This window comes from Pinus tabuliformis, chromosome 5_2, assembly GCF_031772625.1.
Source record: "Pinus tabuliformis cultivar Carrire ecotype Pingquan chromosome 5_2, CPIR1, whole genome shotgun sequence".
NCBI lineage: Eukaryota > Viridiplantae > Streptophyta > Pinopsida > Pinales > Pinaceae > Pinus > Pinus tabuliformis.
The window spans coordinates 41,335,750-41,359,752 of NC_142306.1; positions in this window are offsets into that span (position 1 = coordinate 41,335,750).

Below are 24,003 nucleotides of genomic sequence, written 5' to 3' on the forward strand. Positions count from 1 at the left end.
AAATTACTGTGTAACACCCCCAACCGAGGATGATTTGATTGAGACCTTGATCCAGAATCCACCTCCCAGTGCACTGTCCTTAGAGAAATTGGTGGAGGATGCCCAAGCCAGCACCTTAGTGGACCTTTGTGCGACCAACCCTGTCACTCCTAGAGTCAAGAATGTGGAGTTCGACCCGGAGAGAACGTTAAAGATCAGCTCCTCCCTATCTCCTCCCCAGGAAAAGGAGCTGTGTAGTCTGTTGGCCAGTCATCTAGATGATTTTGCTTGGAACTATAAGGAGATGAAAGGAGTCCATCCTTCGGTCTGTACCCATCACATCTACATCAAAGAGGATTGTAAACCGGTTAGGAAACCCCAGAGGAGGATGAATCCACCCCTTAAGGACATTGTCAAGGAAGAATTGCAAAAATTGTTGGATGCCAGATTCATTTACCCCATCTCTGATAGCGAATGGGTGTCCCCTCTGGTGTTGGTTCCCAAGAAAAATGGGAAGTGGAGAATCTGTGTGGACTACCGAGAACTGAACAAAGCTACCAAGAAAGACCATTTTCCTCTACCTTTCATAGATCAAGTGCTGGATGGACTGGCAGAAAGAAGTTTTTCTCTTTCCTAGATGGGTTTAGCGGGTACAACCAAATCCAAATCAGCCCGAAAGACCAAGATAAGACCACCTTCACTTGTCGTTGGGGTACCTTTGCCTACTGAGTTCTTCCCTTTGGGCTATGCAATGCTCCTGCTACTTTCCAGAGAGCCGTCTTGAGCATCTTTTATGAGCTGGTCCATGATGCGGTGGAAATCTATATGGATGATTTCACTCCTTATGGGTCCAACTTCCAGGAAGCATTGTCCAATCTGGGAAAAGTCCTAACCAAATGCATTGAGATGAACCTGTCCCTTAGTCCTGAAAAATGTGAATTCTTGATGACTGAAGGGACCGTGCTAGGCCATACCATTTCTTGCCAAGGGTTACAGGTGGATCCTAACAAAATTGCTCTCATCAAGAAGGTTCCACCTCCTCAAAAGGTAAGGGATGTTCGAAGTTTCTTAGGATTAGCAGGGTATTACAGGAGATTCATTAAAGACTTCAACAAGCTAGCCTCGCCGTTGTTTGGCCTGTTGGCAAAAGATGTGGAGTTTAAATGGACTGACGATTGTCAGAGGGCTCTGAATGAATTAAGGGACAAGTTGGTGTCTGCCCCAATCTTGAGAGGTCCAAACTGGGCCCTACCTTTCCACATCCACACTGATTCCTCGAACAAAGCCATAGGGGCAGCCTTAGGACAAGTTGAACAAAAACTTCCGTATTCCATTTACTTTGTTAGCAAAAACTTGTCCAAAGCAGAACTGAATTACACTGTAACTGAGAAAGAATTCTTGGCTGCGGTCCATGCACTGAACAAGTTCCGACATTATATCACTGGCTATCAAACATTTGTACATACTGATCATGCTGCAATTAGATATTTAATGAATAAACCAGATGTGAATGCCCGTATTATTAGATGGTTACTTTTGTTGCAGCAGTTTGATTTGACTATCGTTGACAAACCAGGTAAAGAAAATGTTGTTGCTGACTTTTTATCTAGATTGGATTTATCTGCAGATGAGGATGGAACAGTGGATGACCAGATGCCCGATGAACATCTGTTTGCTATTTCAGTACTCTCTCCATGGTTTGCTGATATAGCAAACTACCTTGTTTCAGCACAGTTCCCTCCGCACCTATCCTCCCGAGAGAAGAGCAGAATCATCAGAAAAAGTGCCTCATTCAATTGGATCGGGGGCAACCTGTTCAAGCTTGGCCCTGATCAGATCTTAAGGCGTTGTGTAAGGGAGGAGGAAGACTTTGATATCCTCATCACCTGTCATGATGGGCCTTGTGGAGGACATTTTGCAGCAAAGAGGACTGCCTTCAAAATCCTGCAGGCAGGTTACTATTGGCCCACACTTCATTAAGATGTCAGAAGGTATATCAGCCAATGTGACCGATGCCAGAGAATGGGGAAACCGACTCAAAGGGATGAGATGCCTCTCCAACCTCAAGTGACTCTTGAGCCATTTGAGAAGTGGGGTATGGATTTTGTGGGTCCAATCAACCCTCCTTCGAGGCAAAGGTCTTACATCATTGTGTGCACCGACTACCTGACAAAGTGGGCAGAAACTAAAGCAATCAAAGCAGCGACAGAAGAAAAGGTGGCTGAGTTCTTAAGGGAAAACATCTTCTACAAGTTTGGCTACCCAAGAGAGCTAGTCACTGATCAAGGAAGCCAGTTCACATCCAACTTGATTGAAGACCTACTAGCTCATCACAAAATCAAGCATAGGACTTCCACCCCCTATCATCCTCAGGCAAATGGGCAAGTGGAAGTCACCAATAGAGCATTGGAAGGGATTTTGACTAAGCTGGTGAGCAGCAGTAGGAAAGATTGGGCAGATCGCCTGGTTGAGGCCACATGGGCTTACAACACCACTTGGAAGACCACAACTGGCTTCACACCTTATGAGCTGGTCTATGGGAAGAGAGCTCTGCTGTCAATTGAATTTGAATACAACACTTTGAGGATGGCAGCTCAGCTGGACCTAGATCTCAGCCATGCCCAACAAGAAAGGTTATTGCAGCTGAATGGATTGGACGAGCACAGAATGCAGGCCCTCCTTCACTCAGAAGTGGTTCAACTTCAGAGAAAGGTGTGGCATGACCAGCACCTCAATGACAAGCAGTTTCAGCCAGGAGATTGGGCACTGTTGTATGATTCCAGGCATAAAGATTTCAAGGGGAAGCTGAGAACCAGATGGCTGGGACCATATGCAGTGGAAAAATGTCATGACAATGGATCTGTTCTTATTCGGACCATTGATGAGGAGGCCATCCCCATGCTTGTCAATGGGCATCGACTGAAGATCTACATGAAACCTCTCTCAAGACAAGAGTTCATCAAAACTGTGGAGAAATCAGTGTTGGTCATAGAGGAGGGTTCTGCCTCTATTTTGGGCCTACCCTGAAAGATCTTAAAAAAAAAACAAAAAAAAAAACAAAAAAGAAAAAATAAAGATCCTTGGGTGAAAACCTTTCTGAGGCTCCCAAGGCAGATGGTAGGGGTGAAAACCTCATTGAGGCGCCCCTGCTGTCTTTCAAAAAAAAAAAAAAAAAGATTTGAAAAAGATCCTTGAGTGAAAACCTCTCTGAGGTGCTTAAGGTAGATGGCAAGGGTGAAAACCTCATTGAGGCGCCCCTGCTGTCTTTCAAAAAAAAGAAAAAAAGAAGAAAAAACAATAAGCAAAAAAGACAGGGACAACAAGTTTACAATGTGGCAATGCATGCAAGTTGCAGGTATTCTATGAAGGAGGGGAGGTTGCTCAACTCAAAGTCAAGGGTCCTTATCATGCTACCAGGAGACCTCACCAGCACCTCCTCCAAAAACACTCATCTTCTCCGAGGTATGGGCACGATTTCATCACAGCCTAGTCTTCTACAGGAAGCTGCAGACTTTCTATAGGAAGTTCTGTATTTCTACAGCAAAACTTCCTGTAGAAGTTCTGGATGGCCCAGAATTCATTGTGTGGGGAGATCTAGCAACCAAGGTTTGACATGGAGGCATGCAAGCTACTATTTCCTCCATCACACACTGCTGTCACCTCCTTCTACCACCCCAGTTGACATGCAATAAAAGTACCTGCACAATCAAAACAGATCATTGAGTTATCAAGAGGAAGCAATTCTGAAATGGAAGAAAAGATGCTGAGATGCCATGCAATACCCATCACAGCTATCCGAGGGCCCTGGGAGCGTGATCATGATGCCACTGTCTTCATCGTTCAGCATGCACCCGAGGAGGAAAAAACTGCTACAGGACGTCCTGCAGGAGTCCCATAGCAGTTAAGCCAACTAGAGTGTACACCATTCAATCGCCTGCGACATGCAATAATAACGTGGTCACATGCAGTCGAGTCATAAGCTTCATCGTCAGCAGCGTGCGCAGAGGAACCTCCGGGCCTGTGCAATTAAGCAGCAACAAGCAAATATAGTCATCATCGTCCTGAAGCCTGAGAAATCGTGTCGCGGCCGCACAGGTAAGTGCCTCGCCCTTTCTTTCATCGAATTACATGAATATTACTTTGAAATGTTTGCAAGTATGAAATGAACGGGTTGAGCGGGTGTATGGCCATTCGACTGGCCACGTCGACCAGTCAGATGGTCTAGTCGGATGTGTAAAAGGTGGTCATGGCAAAAAGGAACGGGTAGTGGACATGTGAGAGCGATCCAGTCGGGGAGAAGCGTGTTTTAACAGAAATGATGGTGGCAGATCTGCGGAGAATGATGCGGCAGTCAGGGAACTTGCAGGAGAATGATTAAGTGACGTCGTCCAACGGTCCGGCAGGGACAGCTCACCCCCGTGCCACGGATTCCGCCGAATTCAAATCTATCAGCTAGATTGCCACCCCACACATTTATCATCAACCGTTTAGAAGTCGAGTGAGCATCCGGATTCCTCTGAAGCTCGACACTCCAAGTCTTCGGCCGTTCGAATGTTTGATAGCAGCACAGAGAGCACAGAACCACTGCAGTGTTCTCCAGACCCCGTGCGCTGTTTCTACAGGAAAGATGCTCCTACAGGAAGCCCACTGCCACGAGGAAAATTAGGCTCCTCACGTCAAAGGTGGCGAGTTAAAAAGGTAAGCCTGAACCTTGCCTTCCATGCAATTGGTTTCGAGGGTGGCAGGGTCGACGTTCTACAGTCTGCTCATAAAAGAATTGCAAGTGTTGTCTGTCATTTGTATGAATTGTCGTCGGGGTGTATGAAAAGTTTCCTACAGGATATGATTTGTGATTAAGCCCTGTTAAGACTCATCTGGAGATAGTCTTCGTGAATTGTATGCGTGGCAGAGGCGTAAGTCTACGCTCTGTCCCAAAAGGATAGTTTTTTTGCATCCGCCACCTGCAGCTAACGTAGCAGTTTTTCACCATGCCGGGTGGGTTCATCAGAAAGGAACCAACCGACTCAAAGAAACTAAGAGAGAACCCTGAGGTGGTAGAGCTGTTCACTCGCGCGCAATGGATGTCATTCTGCGACAAATTGCAAGGGTATGATGATGAGGTGGCAGAGGAGTTCTTGTGGGCTCTGAAGCCAAAATCAAAGACATTAGCCACTGTTAATTTCAGGGGTTTGAGTCTCAGACTCACCCCACAATTCATCAGCCGAGTTACTGAGCTCCCAATGGGGGTACCATGGGACAAAGAAGAGAGGAAATTAGGCCAGCAGGCTAAGAAGGAATTCTTCCCACCAGAGGAGCAGTTCTCGGAGGATAAGAACGGGGTTCGCAGGACTAGCTTACTGCCACTTTGGAGCGAAGTCAGCCTCCAAATTATGAAATACATCACCTGCGAAGGTCGGTTTAGCATTGTGTATGGGTACCATTTTCGGCTACTCACAGAATTAAGGCATCAGATGGACCTACCTGCGGAGAACAAATTAAGTATTCCCTACTTTCTACTACAGTCTATGACCGAATGTGCCACCAAGATGAGAGAAGGCACACCAGACCAGGTAGCTCATCACGGGCTTATTAAGCTCCTCGTGGAGGATGCACTCCACACATACAAAGTCCCTCTCTCATGGGAAGCCTTCCGAAATTTGACCAAGTATGGCGATATAAAAATGTTGACTGAAGAGCTTGGTTCCTCCAGCAGCGAGGAGAAGGATTCAGTACCCGCAGGGAAGAAAGAAAAAGGCCAGATACCCACAGCCAAAGCACCAAAGACAGAGAAAAAGGAGAAATAAGAGAAAAAGGGTGCCAAAGAGAAGGAGGACACACCCACATTAACACCCAGAGAGAAAAGATTGCAAAGCAGGGTGGACAAGACAGAGCAGGTCCACGTCAGCAAAGGCACCTTGACAGCAGCCTCAACCAAGTCAAAAAGAAAAACACCCTCAGCAAAGCAAACTAAAGTGGTGCCACCTGTTTCTACAGGAAAACCAAAACCGGCTTCTACAGGAAGCCAGAAATCAGCTGAAAAAGGGCCTTCTACAGGAAGCCCTGAGAAAAGAAAACCCAAGGAAAAGAAAGCCGACGTTCTTGCAAGGGAGGCAGCAGCCGTGCTGGCTGCCCTCAGTACACCTCCTAAGCCAAAGGAAAAGAGAAAGAGGGAGGCCCCTCTATATTTTAAAGCTAGGAGAAGTGTGAGAATAAAAACGGGCAAGCCACAGCCTCCATCCAGCAACCCAATCACTATAGAGGATGCCCCTACTTCGCCCAAGGAGAGGTCCCCCTCAAAGATATCAGTCACCTATGAGAGGGGGAGCCCGAAAACAACTACTTGGAAAGAAAGATTAGACCAATTGGCTTCAAAAGCCCGGCTACAGGATGCTGAGGCTGCTCTACAGGAAACCTTAGCCCGACTTAAGGAGAAAGAGAGAATGGAAGAAGAAGCACCCTCATCACCACCGAGGGAGGGCGAAGTAGAGCCACCAAGAGAAGAAGAAAAAGAGCACATTCCGGAGCCTAGCCCTCAGCCAAGTCTGAGCTCATACTATAACTTCTTAGAAGCTGGTAAAATTATACCACAGAAATTCACTGTGCCACTGTTCTTTGCATTGGAGGAAGAGAGAGTACGATCACACACGTGGATGAAAATAGCCAAATCAAAAGGTGTGGTGGACATAGGCCCCTTGGAAGAGCAACTCAAAGAGGCCAGAAGGGAATTAGCTATGGCTAAACACGAGGCAAATTGCCAACGGGTGTTCCTACAGGAAGAAAATGAAAAACTTAGACTGCAGCTACAGGAGCTGAGGAGAGGAATAGGCACATCCTCCGGCGGCATCACAGCAGAACAGCAAGGTAAAAAGGAACTGCACATCGGTCTTGGGGAGCCAACCACGCATCTACAAGAAGCAGAGCTGCAAGCACAAATTGAGGTGCAAGCTCTCAAACAACAGCTGCAACAGAAGGAGGCACAATTGGCCTGCATGGCCAGTTGGGCCATGGATGCTATACAATGCAGACAGCCGGCCAAATCCTATGGCCTGTACCTGAGAGACCAATGGATACAATTTCAAATCAATACCTTGGCGCAAAGGGGTATCTCTCAGCTCCAAGACCCGCAGTAGTTCACTGAATTATGCAATACCAGTTCATCAGAGGATAAGGCCAAATTATCGGAGTTCTACCTCCATAATTTGGCCCTTCCTAATGTGACTTCATGGGATCCAAACATGGTCTTAGGGGACATGCAGTTAATGGCACTTGCCTCGTGGTTGAACCATGAAGACAAAAGAGCAGCAGAAGCCAAAGCGGTCATGAACTGAGAGTTGAATGAGCCATTACTAATTAGAGCAGAACCAGGGGATCCAACTGCATTAATATCAGCACACCAACACTTATCCACCGACCCTCAAGCTTCATTGAAATATATGGATCAGCAAGCCCAGGCCATAGCGCATTTTGAGGATATGGAGAGACTGCTAGGGGAAAACTGTGTTCACGCTTGCACCCACCGATGGAATACATTGGCCCACAGTCTAAAAATCAGATAGTATCATACTCCAACTCGAATGAGGGAAGCTCTAGTACGGGTGCCCCTTTATGAGAAATCTATGCAGAACCTCTAGGCCAGCTTGATTGGCTTCAAACTAAGCCCACCTCTGCTGTTAGGATTGATGGAAGGTAGCACAGAGAAAGATGAGCATGAACAGTGGGAAGAGGTGGAAAGAAAGGCTGGGTTCCATGCCAGAAAGGAGGACACTACTGCAGAAGCTTGGGATGTGAGGGTGGCAGTAAAGGCAATGAAGGATGAGGAGCTAGATTAGTTGCTCAAGGATGAGCAATCATTTTAGCTGGGGGTGATGATGAGCCCCAAATTTGGTAACATTTTGGGCTCATTTGGCCTACTTACCCTTGCTCAACCCTTCATTTTTCATAACTTATGCATCATTTTTTAATATATTTATGTCATTTGTACGAATGAGGGTAGTCAATATTCCTAGGTGGCTAACACATGTTTATTTCAGGTTTTTTGACATTTAATGGAGCAAAACCACGCAGATGAGGGCTAGGAGACAGCCAAGATGGGATTGAGGTTTTGTAGGAAGGTTGTCCACAACATTGAATGGCCTTCCTCGTGATCTCCACCCCAACTCCGAGCTCCAACAGCCACCACCACCGAGCTAGAAGGCAGCCAAACGGATTGTGAGGAAACAATAGATTACTCTTAGTTTGGACAGCCAAACCCCACTAATTTAGGAGGCCAGCTTGGCCCTTGTAATGTATAAATGATGAGGCTGTAGCCTTCGATGGGGACTTTTGAAACTTTGTTGCATATTCTGGATTACGAGCTGATAGCTCTGTTTTGCTCTTTGTAAGCCATTTTTGGCATGTTATTTGACTTATGACTATTATCTTTTAATGAAAAGCAGGCAGATTTGAGTTCAGTTCTGAATTCTTAGAGGAGCCATAGCTCTCGGGGTTGGGCCCAACCTGAGAGCAATAGGCCTCCTTTCTTTGTATTGTTACTTTTCTTTCAACATTATATTTCTTTTCCTTTACATGCATCTGGAAACACAGTTTGTTGAGTTGAATTTCTTGGTGTGGTTAAGTAGGATGGTTTTATGAACAAAGTTGCTTCCAGTAGTTTAGATTAGAGTAAGGAGATTAGAGTTAATCAGAGTCCCAAAAAGGGTTGACTGCACGCTCACTTCCACCTCTGTTTAGAGACTGGAATTGCAAACCGTGCCACTCACCAAAAACACTGTTTTACATGTCATGCAATCTTCGATGCAATGTTCTCGGTTGTAGCAGCATCCATGTGTTCAGATCTTGTGGAATGAATCGTTGCTTCAATGCCATGCAAGAGTGTCCTTACAAAATCACGTTGTTGTTCTATGGTTTCATAAAAACAGTTAGAATAGGGTGATGAAATTTCGGTTTTGTGCAAGACACGGAGGATTTGTTTCATTTACACTGTGCAGTACTACTCCCTCACTCCCCTATCCTTCTAAGCCGTGCCTAGGCCATCCACTCATCCCTCAGTAAGACCACTTACCTCCTAACTCTTCTACCACCCATGTGACTTTACCTTTTCGGCCTTCCATTTCCTCTAACCTCCCCTAGGCCAACCAGCTTTGCACACCCCCTCTTCATCTCATCTCTCTCTCCATAAGCCATCACAAGCTCCCCTCCTACCTCCTTGACCATCCATATAGCCTCTTCCACTCATCCATCACCCAAAAATCCTATTGCAGAACATCCTGTAGGAATTAGTGAACTTCCTGTAGAAATTCTGAACATCCTGTAGAACCCCTGCAGACTTCCTGTAGAAGCTTGTAAACATGGTTGCCAAGCATATGAACTTTATAAACTTCTCTGAAAGGATGTTAGGGATCCCTTAGACCCTCTCTGAGCCTTCCTGACCTTTTCCAAACATTCCCCTCCTTGATCTATCCCTGCACAGTCAAGACCCAGTTAGAAGCACACACATAATAATCCCAACAACTTGAAAAAAAATACAAAAATATGCTTTCTTTAGATCAAAGTAGTCTAGACACATGCATCTCACCTTCCTAGAAGTAATGGCACCTCTTCCAGTATTTCGCATTCCCACCTTTGCATCAGTAGGACTAGCTGGTAGAATTAGGGTTTGCTAGGGTTTTCATTTCTTGTTGGCTTTCAGTCCCTTCCTATAGTAGGTTAATTTCCTTTGAGATAGCTTTCGTTCATCGGTTAAAAAGCTTCTTCTGAGAACTCATAGAAGTTGGCTTGAGCCCTAGTGGACTTGTGCTAGCTGACCAAGTGACAGCTGCGACAAGAGCTAGTACTTGTGCATACAGCACCGTCGCTTCCAAGTTTGTTACGAACTACCGGGTTGATAAAATTAGAGAAGGAAGCTCCAGGAGTTGTAGCATTATTGCTACAATACTGGAGCCCACCAAGGGCTACATATTTTTTAGTCATTGCAAGACACTTATATAATATGGGACTGAATGAACTTTTTCACCATACATAATTGAGTATGAATGACATAGTATTTTGGCTGAAGCGCTTGGTGGTGTCACGGGAGGACACTATGTAGGCAAGGCAACTGCACAGAAGATTCTGTGAGTAGGATTATGGTGGCCTATGGTACATAAAGATTCTAAGGAGTACTGTAGTGTGTTCGATGTGTGTTAGAGGACTGGAAGAACATCGCGAAGAGATTAATTTATCTTAAACCCACAAGTCACGCTGCAAGCATTTCATAAAAGGGAAATTGACTTTGTTGGACCAATTAATACACCAAGGAGGAAGACGTGTGCATTCTATATTATCATTGTGACATACTACTTGACCAGATGGGGCGAGACATATCTTGTGAAGGATTGCAACATGAAAACTCTTGTGAAGTTTATTTTCAAATACATTCTATCATGGTTTGGATGCCCGAAGATCCTAATGAGTGACCCAGGTTTTCACTTCTTGAATGAATCAATTAAGGCATTGATAGAAGAGTTCCAAATGCACCATCATAAGAGTACATCGTATAAACCCTAGGTGAATGGCACTATTGAAGCTTTTAAAAAAATATTGGAGAATGCCTTCAAGAAGATCTGCAATGTTAATAGTAATGATTGTGATGTGCACACACCTGCGTTTCTATGGGAATATAGGACGAATTGTAAGAAATTGATAGGGAAAACACTGTTTCAACTGGTATATGGACAAGAAGCAATGATGCCAATGGAATATATAGTGCCCAATTTAAGGATCGCAGTTGTAATGAGGATGGACGATCATGATTGCATGAAGGAATGCTTAGCACAACTTCTTACACTGGAGGAGGTTTGCCTTCTGGATGATTTCATCAACACATTCAAAATGATAGGGAAAAGGCATGGCATGATTTCCATATTAAGAAATGCACTTTTAAGAGTGGTGATTTGGCCTTGATGTATGATAGTAAGTTCACAATGTTTCTAGGGAAGTTTCAGATGCATTGTCTGGGACCTTATGTAATCAAGGATATTTCGGATGGTGGTGTAGTTCAGCTCATGAAGCTAAATGGGGAGTTGTTTCCTAGAAGGATTAATGGAAGAAAATTGAAGGTATACAAGGATGATCTTGTTCCTGTGAGGTTGCAATGACTATATGACAATAAGAAATTCTTAGTGCTTTAGGCAGTTGGAAGAAAGCGTAGGACTATAAACTACTCTACCAAGAAATGGTTCCGTCGAAGAAGAAGGGTCGCACGATGTTCTGGGAGATGGCATAGATGGAAAGAGTTGTGAAAATATAGCTGCACCATAAGGGAGGGTCTAGTGCAACCTGCCCAGAATATTATCATTGGAAAAGCTACAATTGATTTGACTACGATTTTATCATTAAAGGGAGCAGGGGAAGTGAATTTAAGGAGCATATCTATGAAAATTTGCCACCAAATTTGCATTTATGGGGAAGATCAGGAAGTATTCAAGGAATTCGAATTTAAATTTGGCTATAAATATGGCCTCCCACTCTACATTCAAACACTTTTCTTATTTAATAATTCTTCTGATATTTTGTGCCTAAATCTGAGCTGAGAGTAGTGTTTCATGTCTGGTGAGGATTGGAAGGACATCTATTCAAGATTTTTGGCACAAGGATTAACAAGAATCTTGATTGTTACACCTCCTATGCACACCATAGCTCCTAGATCACTGAGGCCGAAGCCCACAACTGCAAGAGAGGTAGCAAAGGTGGTAGAACCAACAGAAGTAGCAGCAGTAAAGAAGCAGAAGAAACCGCAGAAGTCACCCATGAGACAGTCCCTTAGGAAGATGATTGTTGAGTAGAGGAGCAAGGGAAAGTTGGACAAAGAGAGAAGCAAGAAACCAATGGAGCTAGTTGACTTATAGGAGGAAGAGCTTGGCACTGGAATTGAGGATATCAATGTCGATGAGACCAAACCAATTTTTCGGTTACCCCCATATATGCCACTGAGAAAGCTGACTGCTAAGGTGACCAAGGACCTTGATGCAATGAAATTTTTCATTTGTACACCTTTGCTGCCTAAGGTTGTGCCCTTGAAAGGAGTGTCTCTGGCACAAGTACTATGACTGCACATGGACGATTGGGATTTGGCAGACGGGGCCAATTTCCCTCATTTTGAACCCAACAAATACCTAACGATGGTCTATTATGAGGACGTCGGTGTCACATGCGTAGAACCAATGACATGGGTGGAAGGAATTGAGAACATCGGGTTACTGAACATGTTGACTGTGCCTCATTTTGGGTGCAAAAACATCAACATCGTATGTGTGCGCTAGTTGCTAACTTTGGTACACGATAGAGCCTTATGGCTAGGAGAGAGAATCCCAATTGACGCTATGCTAATCAGAAGGATCACCGCACTGCCATGTGCATGAGCAGACCCTACTAATGCTTTTGCTAGAAAGTCTCAAGAAAAAAAGCTTGTAGACCAAGTGAAGAAGGATTTCATGTTGTCAAGAAGTCGCGAGGCTATGTTGTTAGATTGATTTTTGATCAGGTTGTGGCATTTGCTGCGTCCATTCTGATTGGTAAAATTATGAGGAAGGGCAGGGTAGACAAAGTGCCAACCCTAGTCATTTAGTTGGCTACATAGTACGCTCAAGGGTTACAGTTTAATTGGGTTGAATATCTCTACCAGGTGTTTCTGAATGATTGTCGCAAGGCCCAGGAAGAAGGGAAATCATTCCACTATGCATGGTTTTTGTTGTTAATTGCTTTGACAGGATGGAGAATCCCCAATGAGTCGCAGTTCTTTGATGTAGACCCAGAATTGTGTGAAGCTACGAGGTATGCTTCATTGTGGGCATCCAAGGATCAACATCGAGTAGTAGAGAATATTTTTTTTTGGGTATTATTTGAGATGGATCCGCGCACCGTGTCAACCAAAAGCCACAGCTATCACCGGTGTTATTTGCTCAATCTTGTGGAGTTGCAAACTTCAAAAAAAATTTCCACAATGTACATATACATGTGAAGAAAGATGTAGAGGGCATATGGTATGAGTTTCCCTATTTGGTGATCGAGAACCACATTTTTTCCGTAGTCTCTCACTGGTCAAGTGTGTGGCTAGACCCCAACAAGGAAGCCGAAGGAGACCAGGCAGGGACTAACAAAACACAAGGTACACTGAAGGAAGACCCCAAGAAGGTACCTCAAAAGGTCACTGTGGACCTTGGGAAGAATACCACGTAGGAGCCAGAGCACATAAATGAAGAAAAGTCAGACACGGATGAACCAAAGCACGGTGGAGCAGACCCTATGAAGGAGAAAAAAGACATTGAGTCTCCCTTCATAATAAAGAAGAGGAATAAATATTCCAATTGCAGTGCATGCAAGAAGCAAAAGTATGACAAGAATTCCAGCTTTGTTTTGATGCGACTCGCTGAGGGGCACATCGATGAGATTGGGGAAACTATGCGCTCCATCACCGAGGAGATTTGGGGACACTTCAAGGATCAATACAAATTAGTATTGTCGTAGGTCCAACAGGGCCTCAAAGATCTCAAAGTGTAAGAGAGCGCGATTCACAAAAGCATGGTGTTGGGGACTTCATTTGAATTTTGAAATATGTTGAAGATATGAAGAAGAGGAAACAGGTAGTGGTAACAATGGTCAAGTTGGGGAGAACACGACGAGGGAGCAAAATAGGAATAGGAAATTGTGGGATGGTCACGGAAAGGTGTCAGTAGAGAGCAAGGGAAACTGAGCAGACAAGGTGGATGAGAGGCAGCCGAGGAAAGAGATAGCCAAGTAAGAACTGGCAGTGCAAACGATAGAGGTGTATAAAAAAGGAGAAGGCCACAAGGAGAGAGGGGTTGAGTAGCTCTTGTCATGGACAAGCATCTAGGAGGATGTGGGCTACCAGAGCATCCGACCTGAATGCCAGAGTGGTAGCTGGGAAGTAGAGTTGAAGTCTATTGTAGTCAGTCGTGTCATGTAACTGGGTATTTCATGCAATTGTCTGTCGCTGAGGCCTAATGTATAATGTAATGTTATCCTATTGAGTTGATATAAATGAAGAGTTAGACTAGTTATTTCATATGATGTGTGTATTTGATTATGCTATCTAGACCCACCAAAAATTTGAATTAATTGTGAGTCTATGCTCATGGTAGATTGATCCTCATGTTGATATATTGTTAGTATAAATACATGTAGAGGTCCACTTATAAAATAATCATTAATATTTTCCTGACCCTATACTGAACCCTTCTTAGTTTCAGTCATGGCATGCCTCGGGTGAGACTCCTTATCCCTTGGGGTACGGTGAAAATATTGGTGTTATCCTAGAATACAACGAACCATTGTTGTCTCTTTATGCCTGAACCCAGGGTCCTTCGCTGATGTCATTTTTGTGCCAACAAATGGTTCCGTTGCCGGGACCTGAAGCTATAAGAACCGATTTGGAATATGGTGTTGATAATATTTAAGAAAGATATTAGGGATTGGTGGGATAAAAGAGTAGATCAAGTTATATCAGAACAATTTATTCAAAGGGGTCAACCTATTTCCAAAGTGAGTAGAGAGACTTTGTACTTTGAGGTTGTGAGTGACCAATATGAGATTTTCTGGTGTAAGTTCCGAGAAGACTTGTATAATTGGTCAAGGAGGCTAAAAGTGTAGAACCAATCAGAAGGAATGACATCAGGCCATTGTGACTGGGTTCCCTTAGACCTTATATCACTTTGACACTTGGATATCGATCTAACAAGGACAATATATTTTTGGGTAGAGACTACAGTAGAGGGGTACATAGTCAAGTTTTCTGTAGAGAAATATCAATCCTTCTTAAGGGAGGAAATGGTGTTCAAGTTAAGATTAAGAGGGAAGCTGGTGAAGGAAGTGCCATTGTGGATTAAGATATTCATGGTGGAAGAAGGGCTTCTACATTTACCTACAACAACCATGGTTGCGTAAAACCCCAGTCTCAAGGGAAGGGACTAAGGGGAGGATGCTACGGGTTGGGGAGTGGAGATGCTACTGAAGAATGGATGTAGAAGGATTGTGGAAATCTAGAGATGTTAGGGCGCAAAGGAGAGCACTATTAGCGGACAATTGGTAGGCGAGAGCAGTTCAAACTCTGAAGAATAGACGAATGGGACCCCACCAAGCATGAGTGGTGTTGGAGATTTCAAAAAATGGAAAGAGAATGGAGGAAAATGTAGGACAAGACAGGAATTATGATGGGAAGAAAAGAAGCCAAGATAATGACGAAGACTTTCCCTTACAGGTTGTGGGAAACATGGTCGAGGGAAAAATTTGGAGCAGTCGTGAAGAGGAAATGAGTAATGTCATGAGAATTTTATTCATCGAATGAGAAACATCCAAAAGATATTAGTAGCAGAATCCTCAAAGTACAGGTAGTATCAATCCCAAACTTCCCTTGGTGCCTTACAATAATCCTGAGAAACTTGGTGCTAAGTTAGCTAAAGTGATACGAGTACAAAACGTGCATGAGAAATATAAGGCCAGTTTCAATACAATAAATAACAGTGGAATTAGCAGTATTGGTACTCTAGGACTGCAAGGATCTCAGCAACCCGGAAATAAAGGATTTGTTTTGTTGGCGCACACTCAAGTAACCATGGTAGGATCTTTCACTAGATACCCTGAATTTGTTGGTAGAGGAAATGAAGATGTAGAACAACATTGGTACCTCTGCGAAGCTATATGGAGAGTGCGTTAGTCACCTGATAATGTTAAATCAATTGAATTCCTGACCATGTTGAGGGAGAGAAATCTATGTTGGTTTATAAAATGGGCAGAACAGAACTAGAATCCCATAGTAGATGATATCAAGAGAGGATTCATGCAAGAATTCAAAGTACCTCAGACTAACCAGTAGGGTTATCAGAACTATGAGAAATCAAATAGAAGGAAGGTGAATCTGCTTGGGAACTGATGCAGATATTTAAGGATGTTATTTCTAAGCTAAGCACACTGGTTCATTAAGGCACTCTTACCCCTTACAAGAACGTCATTGACACAACAAAATATTGGGACTCTCCAAGATGCTTTAAAACAAATGTCACGTATAGAGGCCATGGAAGGATACCCGCATGAGTATCGGGGGTGAGGATTGCAGGACCCATCAATCATGGGCCTCCAAAATCAAATTGCCAACTTAACGGAAAAATTGAAGGATCTACAACTAGTTTGGTGAGATAGACCCAACGTATGGTGTATGCACTGCATGGTGGAAGGACATGTTGTGACATAATGCCCAAGGTTGAGGGGCATAAACCATTCAAGGGGGATTGCAGGACTATCAAGAACCCCACCAACATAAGGAGTTGTGGCATTAGGAGCACAAGGAGCTTTCCCAGGATGAAATACCCAAGAATATTGTGAAATTTGTAGGACTTACGGACATCTACCATGGGTATGCCCAATACTACAAAAGTACTCCAATGTTACAAATAACTAATATTATGAATTTTGTGCATCTACAATGCATCACACTGACCAATGTAGGGCATTATTTGCTTTAGAAGAATGGTTGGATAGGTCTACATTCATATTCAATGAGTCTAATGGGGAGGACAAGGGAGAAATATGAGAGGACAAAGAGCTGGAGGTAGAGGTCTTTTAAGGTGCTATACTTGTGATCAAGAGGGGCATGTTGCCAGAGAATGTCCGCTCCCCAAGGGACCATGGTGTTCGCAATGAAGAATCAATATGCATGCCACAGAGGATTGACCTAAGCTCATTAAAAATTGGGAAGAGAGGACTAGACAGAGAGGGGATAACCTGATCAACGCAGAGCCTCATACAGAAAACACTCTTCCTGTAACTAATATAAATATAGTTACAAGGGGAGGAAAGAATATTGGGGAAGATTGAGGTATGGTGGACTCGCCCTCAATTGTTAAGGTAGTGTTTCCGAAGAAATCATACAAACCCATACAACAAAAACAATATTATCAAGAGGTAGCTAAATTGTTTGAAGGGATGACCAAGACAAAGGAAAAACAGAAACATGACAAATGCGCACTCAACAATAGAATAATGGTTTAAGCTATTTCTACAAATCATTGATGATGAGCAGATGTTGAAGGAGTTACGAAATGTCTAAAAGCTATATTCCCAGAAGATGAAGAGGAAGGAGAACTACAATCTGCCAACTTACCAGAAAGACATACAAGAAGACTGCGGTGTAATAAAAAGAGAAGCGGAAGGGAATTCAGAATCAACGATCAGATTGTAGGATTCTAGATCAAAGACACGATGCTAGACCTAGGGTCGAATGTCAACATTTGTCCTAGGAAAACATGGCAGGTGATGGGTAAGCCACAACTTAAGTATTTACCGATACAATTCAGGATGGAGAATCAGTACTCTATCTTGCCTATTGGAAGGTTAGAAGATGTAGAGGTGGATGTGGTAGGAGTAAAAAAATACAATGAATTTGATGTAATTGATATAATGGGTGACAAGGACCCGTACCCAACACTCCTTGGGATCGACTGGGCATATGAAAATTATGTTGTCATCGACCTAAAGAAAGAGCTAATAATCTTTGAAGCAGAAGGGCTGTAGGTGATAAAACCCTTGGACACGTATCAAGGACCTGGATTCATAGAACCTGTGGATGATAGAGATGATCTGAGAATGCTAGACTAACTATACACATTAACAACAGGAAAGAGAGAGGATTATATAAATCCTACAGCAGGAGGATCTGTCAAATGGAGTATTCAAAGCTTAGAAGCTGGTTCAAAAGCCACTTGGGATCCATGGAAGTAATGGGGATACAAACTTGATACCAGATGTTGCGTGAAGATATCCAGGATAAAATGGATAGGGGCAGAGGTAAGCAACTATCAAAAATTTCATAGTATTGAATCAGTAGACATTTTCTTAAACAAAGTAGATAGAGAAATAAGAGAAGATCACAAGGTTCCATTGCTAGATATCGCATTACACACCACCCCAACAAGGTGGTGGACAACGGACCACAACACATTGCGTGAATGGGGAACTATAAAGCGAGCCATGAGAGAAAGGTTAAGTCAAGAAGAAGACTGGCCACAGAATAGAGTGAAATATAGAGGCAATTCAGATCCTAAGAAGCATCTAGAAGACTTCTTAGAAAATTGGAAAAGGGAAAGGCTTCCGAAAGAACTTTGGGTGCATGTATTTATACACAACCTAGGAACCATTCTGCAAGCATGGTACATGCAAGAGGAACTTTGTAAACAAACAACGGATTGGAATGTCATGGCTAGCTAGTTTAGCAACAACTTCTTGTTCAAAAATGCTAATAGACACATGACTGAAACCTTATATGCCATCAAAAGGATCTTGTTCACCGCAAGACAATTATGGGAAGGTTGCGTTGATGAGAAGTTTTTACAACATCTTTATGAAACAGGTTGTCCAAAATATATATCCTGTAACAAAGTAGACACAGAACTAGATGAAGATGGTTTAAAAGGATTGAGACACCTGACCTTCGAGGAAACAAAAGGGGAAAGGGATATTAAAGAAAGTCCTGTAGGAGAATTTGCACACCTACTCCCGATGAAATTGAGAAAGAATAATATTGGATTAGATGATAAACCCAAGATGGCATCTGTCAGGGATTTTTGGGACGAACAAACAACGAGGGAGATCTTTGACCTATTACAAGAATATCAAGACTTATTCCCAGCTTTGGTAATTGAGCTAAAATGGATAAAGGGGGACATAGGGGAGATGAAGATTGTTCTAATATTGGATACCCATCCAGCAAATCATAGGCCATATAGGTTAAACCAAAGAGTGAAAGAAAAGGTTAAAAGGGAGATTGACAAAATGCTAGAAACTAGAATTATATTCCCAGTGGATGAAGTAGAATGGATTAGTCCAATAGTCATACAGAACAAGAAGGACACAACAAAGATCAAAGTCTGTGTTGATTCTCAAAGTCTGAACAATGCACGTGTGCATGATCCCTTCCCGACACCTTTTAGCGATGAATTTCTGGAAAATGTAGTAGACAATGAAGCATATTCCTTCACTAATGGATTTTCGGCTATCATCGGGTTTGAATAGTAGAAGAAGACAAGAGGAAGACAATTTTCACCACTGAATGGGGGTCATATGATTATCATGTAATGTCATTCGGGTTGAAGAACACACCTGTTGTTTTCTTAAGGATTGTTATAGTTGCATTCAAAGACTATATCCATAGGTTCCTGGATGTATACATGGATGACTGGACAATATACATTTTATTGAAGAAACACACAAGCTTATTAAGGTTCATGTTGGACATATGTAGACATTTGCGAATCTCCTTGAATCTAAAAAAATGCATCTTTGCAGTTCCATTTGGAACACTGCTGTGCCATATTGTTTGTAAAGATGGAGTATGTGTAGACCCCGCAAAGGTTGCAGAAATTTTTAACATGGAACCACCACATAATGTAAAGCAATTATGGTCCACTCTAGGTGATAGAAGGTATTATCGATGGTTTATCATAAACTACACATCAATTACAACCCCGATGGAGATTTTATTGAAAAGGACGAAAGCATTCACTTGGTCAGAGAACTATCAAGCAACATTGAATAAGTTAAAAGAGAAACGGGTAAGCACTCCTATCCTTGTATACCCATATTGGAACAATACATTTCATGTACATATTGATGCATTAGGGATCACGCTAGGATTAGTATTGGCAGAGCCGAGAGAGAGAAATATGGATCACCCAGTGTACTATACCAACAGGAAACTATCAACTATAGAAAGGAACTATACGGCAACAGAGAGGGAGGCATTAGACATGGTTTACTCTCTACAAAAATTCAGGCATTACTTGTTGGGAGCGCCATTTAAATTTTTCATAGATCATTCAACACTAAAGTATTTGGTGAACAAACCAGTATTAGAAGGCAAAATATGTCATTGGTTATTACTTTTCCAAGAATTCACTTTCGAGGTAGTCATCAAACCCGGAAGGTTGAATGTGGGGACGGATCATCTGTCACGAATGGACAATAAATAAAATGAAGGGTTATTAGATGATTAGTTACTTGATGCCGACTTATTTAGCATAGTGGAAATTTAGGACTACTTAGAAGAAATTGCTGGGCTATTAACAACAGGGTACTGCTTCGAGGGGTATACACCAACACAAAAGTGACATCTAATAGTGAGGGCAGTAGAATATTGACTAATCGTAGGAAATCTCTATAAGATGGGCTTGGATGAAGTCCTAAAATGATGTATACTTCAACATGAAAGATAAGAAGTGCTCTGGGAATGTCACAGAGGAGTTGTGGGAGGCCATGTCAGAGGAAAAGCCACCGCAAGGAAGATGTTGCACGCGTGATTATGTTGGCCAACCATTCACAAGGATTCTAAGGAATATGCTAAGAATTCTGATGTCAGTCAAAGGGTTGGAAATCCATCATGTCGAGATGAACTACCTTTAAACCTAGTTCACATAGTGCAGATTTTTGAGAAGTGGGTGATAGACTTCATCGGGCCTATATCATCACTAGCGCAACATTCACATTAAATATACATGATAATGGCTACATAATATCTCACACTATGGGCAAAAGCAATGCCAGTCAAGGAATGTACAGTCGGCACTACCACAAGATTCATTTTTGAATACATAATATCAATATTTGGATGCCCAAGAAGCCTGACAAGAGATCAAGGGACACATTTCATTCATGAAACTGTTGAGTCTCTTCTCAAGAAATCTATGATTCAACATCATAAAAGTAGCCTAACACCCATAGGCCAATGGAATTGTTGAATAATTCAATAAAATATTGGAGAAAGGCCTCATGAAAATTGTATGAGCCAATAGGGACGACTGGGATGAACGCATGCTATGGGCATAAAAAACAATAGTGAAAAGAATACATAAAAAAACACCATTTCAGCCAGTATATGGAAAATAAGTAGTGGTCCCAGCGGAGTTCATAGTGCCCAGCATGCTTATTTCTCAAGTAAAAAAAATGATATATGATGCAGAAGTAAAAGAAAGAATGAATAAACTGATGGAACTGGATGAATCTAGATTCCTAGCTGAATTTCACCAATCAGTAGAGAAAAGAAGGCAAAAATATTGGCATGAGAGGCATATCAGAAATAAAATATTCCAAGTCAGATATCATGCATTTTTATACGACAAATTGAAAAAGTTCATGGGTAAGTTGTAGATGCACTAGCTGGGCCCATTTATAGTTGCGTAAATCAAAGATTCAGGAGTAGTAAGGCTAGCGCAACTAGATGGTGGAATGCTACAGGGATGGGTGAATGATAGATGCATAAAATGCTTCCACATCCCAAAAGCCACACAATCAAGTTAAGGGGTCTTATAGATGAGCCCACAAGTAGGTAGTAGTCAATAAAACTTAGTCAAGTCATGACAAAGTTCATCTAAATTTTATGTATTTTGTGGTATATTATAAAGAAAAGGAAAGGGTTGTAATAAGGTTGCAGAAAAAATGCCATGATACTGCAACGGATTTGTGGTCAGGGAGGGGGGATAGGTAAATGTTCTTTCAATCTTAATAGTCACACGCTTTGTTAGTATTTTCCACCGTACCATTAGTAATTTCCATAATAAGTAAATAATAATCCAACTTTCAGATAGAGGCTGTAAAGTCATTTCCCATTAGAAACAAATTTAGTTAATAAATACACCCCATTATGAAAAATTTATTAACCATCCAGCTCACTCTGTCTGTCCCAATTCTACGTCATAGATGTCAGATCCAGGTCATCCTATGGCGGCGAATCACAGTTATACATGGGGAATGTTTCCATAAGAATTAGTTGCTAAGTCTAGTCAAAAAATGTCGTGTCAAGTCTGGCTACTTAATTTACATGACAATGCAGGGAGCTACAGAATTTCGAACACATGTAGAAGAAAAAATCCAAACTCGCTCTGAAGAACAACAACACTCAAAGTGTAGAAGTTCAAAGCCTCTAGTAATGATTGTCGATGAGAGATGAAGAGCAATGGAAAAGGGAATTATTTCAGTCCCAGAGGAAAGACTCGATGAGTGAATTGTCCTGCTGGAAAATCCATATGGAAAAGACGATAAATCTACTTTGGTTGACAATGATCTTATGGATCGTTTCCCGTTTCCAATGCTAAAGAGGGAGGTGTAGACAGATCAAGTTCAAAAGGAAGATGGCACGAGTAAAACTAGAGTCAATGAATATTTCAGAGGCCTACAATGATCCACGCTAACCAATCTGAGGAGTCTACTGGTCTTCGACATGCAACTGGCTGTGATGCAGTGCACGAAGTTACTAACTAGTAGAATGCATGGAGGATTGTTGTGGCTTGATACGAAGTATCCAATTCACGTAGACGATATCCATCATCTCATAGGACTATAATTAGGAGGAAATGCGATGAACACAACATTCCAAGCAGGAATGAAAAGAGAAAAGAAGGAAGGAGAGAATGATTATTATGGAAAATATGGAACAAAGTGCGGGGGTAGGGGAGAAAAGATTGACCTTATAAGGCTCGCTTGCTACATAATGGTAGGAAAAACAATGACACACTTGCAAGAAATTAGTGCACTCTAGACACAATGTCGGTTGCAGAGCAATGCTGTAAGGGAGAAGTTCTCAATTGGTCATCTTTTTTACTAAAAGAGCTCTTCGAGGCCTGTGAGGATATCTACAAGAGGAGTAACGATTTATTATTTGGATACATATTGATGACTTTGGAAATGTGGAAATGGCAGCCACCAAGGGTGTTGTTCGGAAAAGTATCCAATACGAAATGACCCTATCCCACTCTAAGGGTGATAGTACCTCAGCAACAATAAATGCAAAGCTATTTGAGATTACTTCATTATGAAAGTAAATTAAGGGAGAAAGAGATCCACTAACCGATGTCTTCCGCTAATGATTGATCCAATCTTCTCTCCTTGCTACTTGCTCCCAGCTCCTTGCTTTTTCACTGGCCCAGCTACACCAAGATCCTGCAAAATGACAAGAGAGGGAAACTACAAGAAGCATACATTCATAACTGATTCAAGGATTAGAATAAATCAAATACACAAGTATAACAATACACCATTGAAACACATGCATATAGAAGAACCTCAAATGCTTTATTAATGGAAGAAGTAAAGTTCAGGAAGTGATACAACCATAAGAGGCCCAATCCAGCATCACCTTCCCCGCAGAAAGAAATCTCCTCTTCACCTCCTTCAAAGCAAATCACCCAATAGTTCTATACTCAAACCAACAGCACTTCCTTACATTCACAAGATTCCAGCCCCCTTAGACCTCATGAGAGAGCTCTATATATAGGAGTTTTGGAGAAAGGATGAGTCAGCTTGAGGCTGGCATGAAGCTGACTAGTGTCCTCTCCCACTTCAGTTATTCTTCAGTTCTTGAGTCCACTTGGAGGTTCTTGCTTTCACTTGGAGATCTAGACCCTCTTACTCATCACCAGTCGAATTCTCTGATCCAAGTGTCATTTTGGAAGCTTCCTGGGCATTGACACCTTGAGGAATGACTGTGCCACTTGGCCAAACTCGCCCAGCGCAGGTAGCCTTCTTTGCAGTTGACATTCAGCGCAGGTACACAGTGGAGCACTTGACATTCAGCGCAGATGCTCAGTGGAGCAGTTGACATGATCCAGAATTAGCTTGTTTTTGAGTGTTTTCAGGTGGAGAACTGATATTCAGTGCTGTGGTTTGCTGACCTTGTTCCTCTAGGGGTAGGAACAACATGTTTAGGGACTTTGGATCCCTCAGATTATTGACATTTCATGCTTCATGCCGTAAGGCACAAAAATGTCTATAACAGTTGCCCCCTAAAGTATGAGGTCGTTTATCGGGTGAAATGCTTTATCAGGAGGATCCGAAGTTCATTCAATCGCTGAGAGGTGACCTGTAATAAAATACAATACAATACATTATTTTTCATTCTGCTTTCATGATCTAGCTGAGGCGGGCATTCCCATGCTCAGCTTTATAAATTCATTTTGGTACATAGAACAGACGATCGTCTGATGGTAG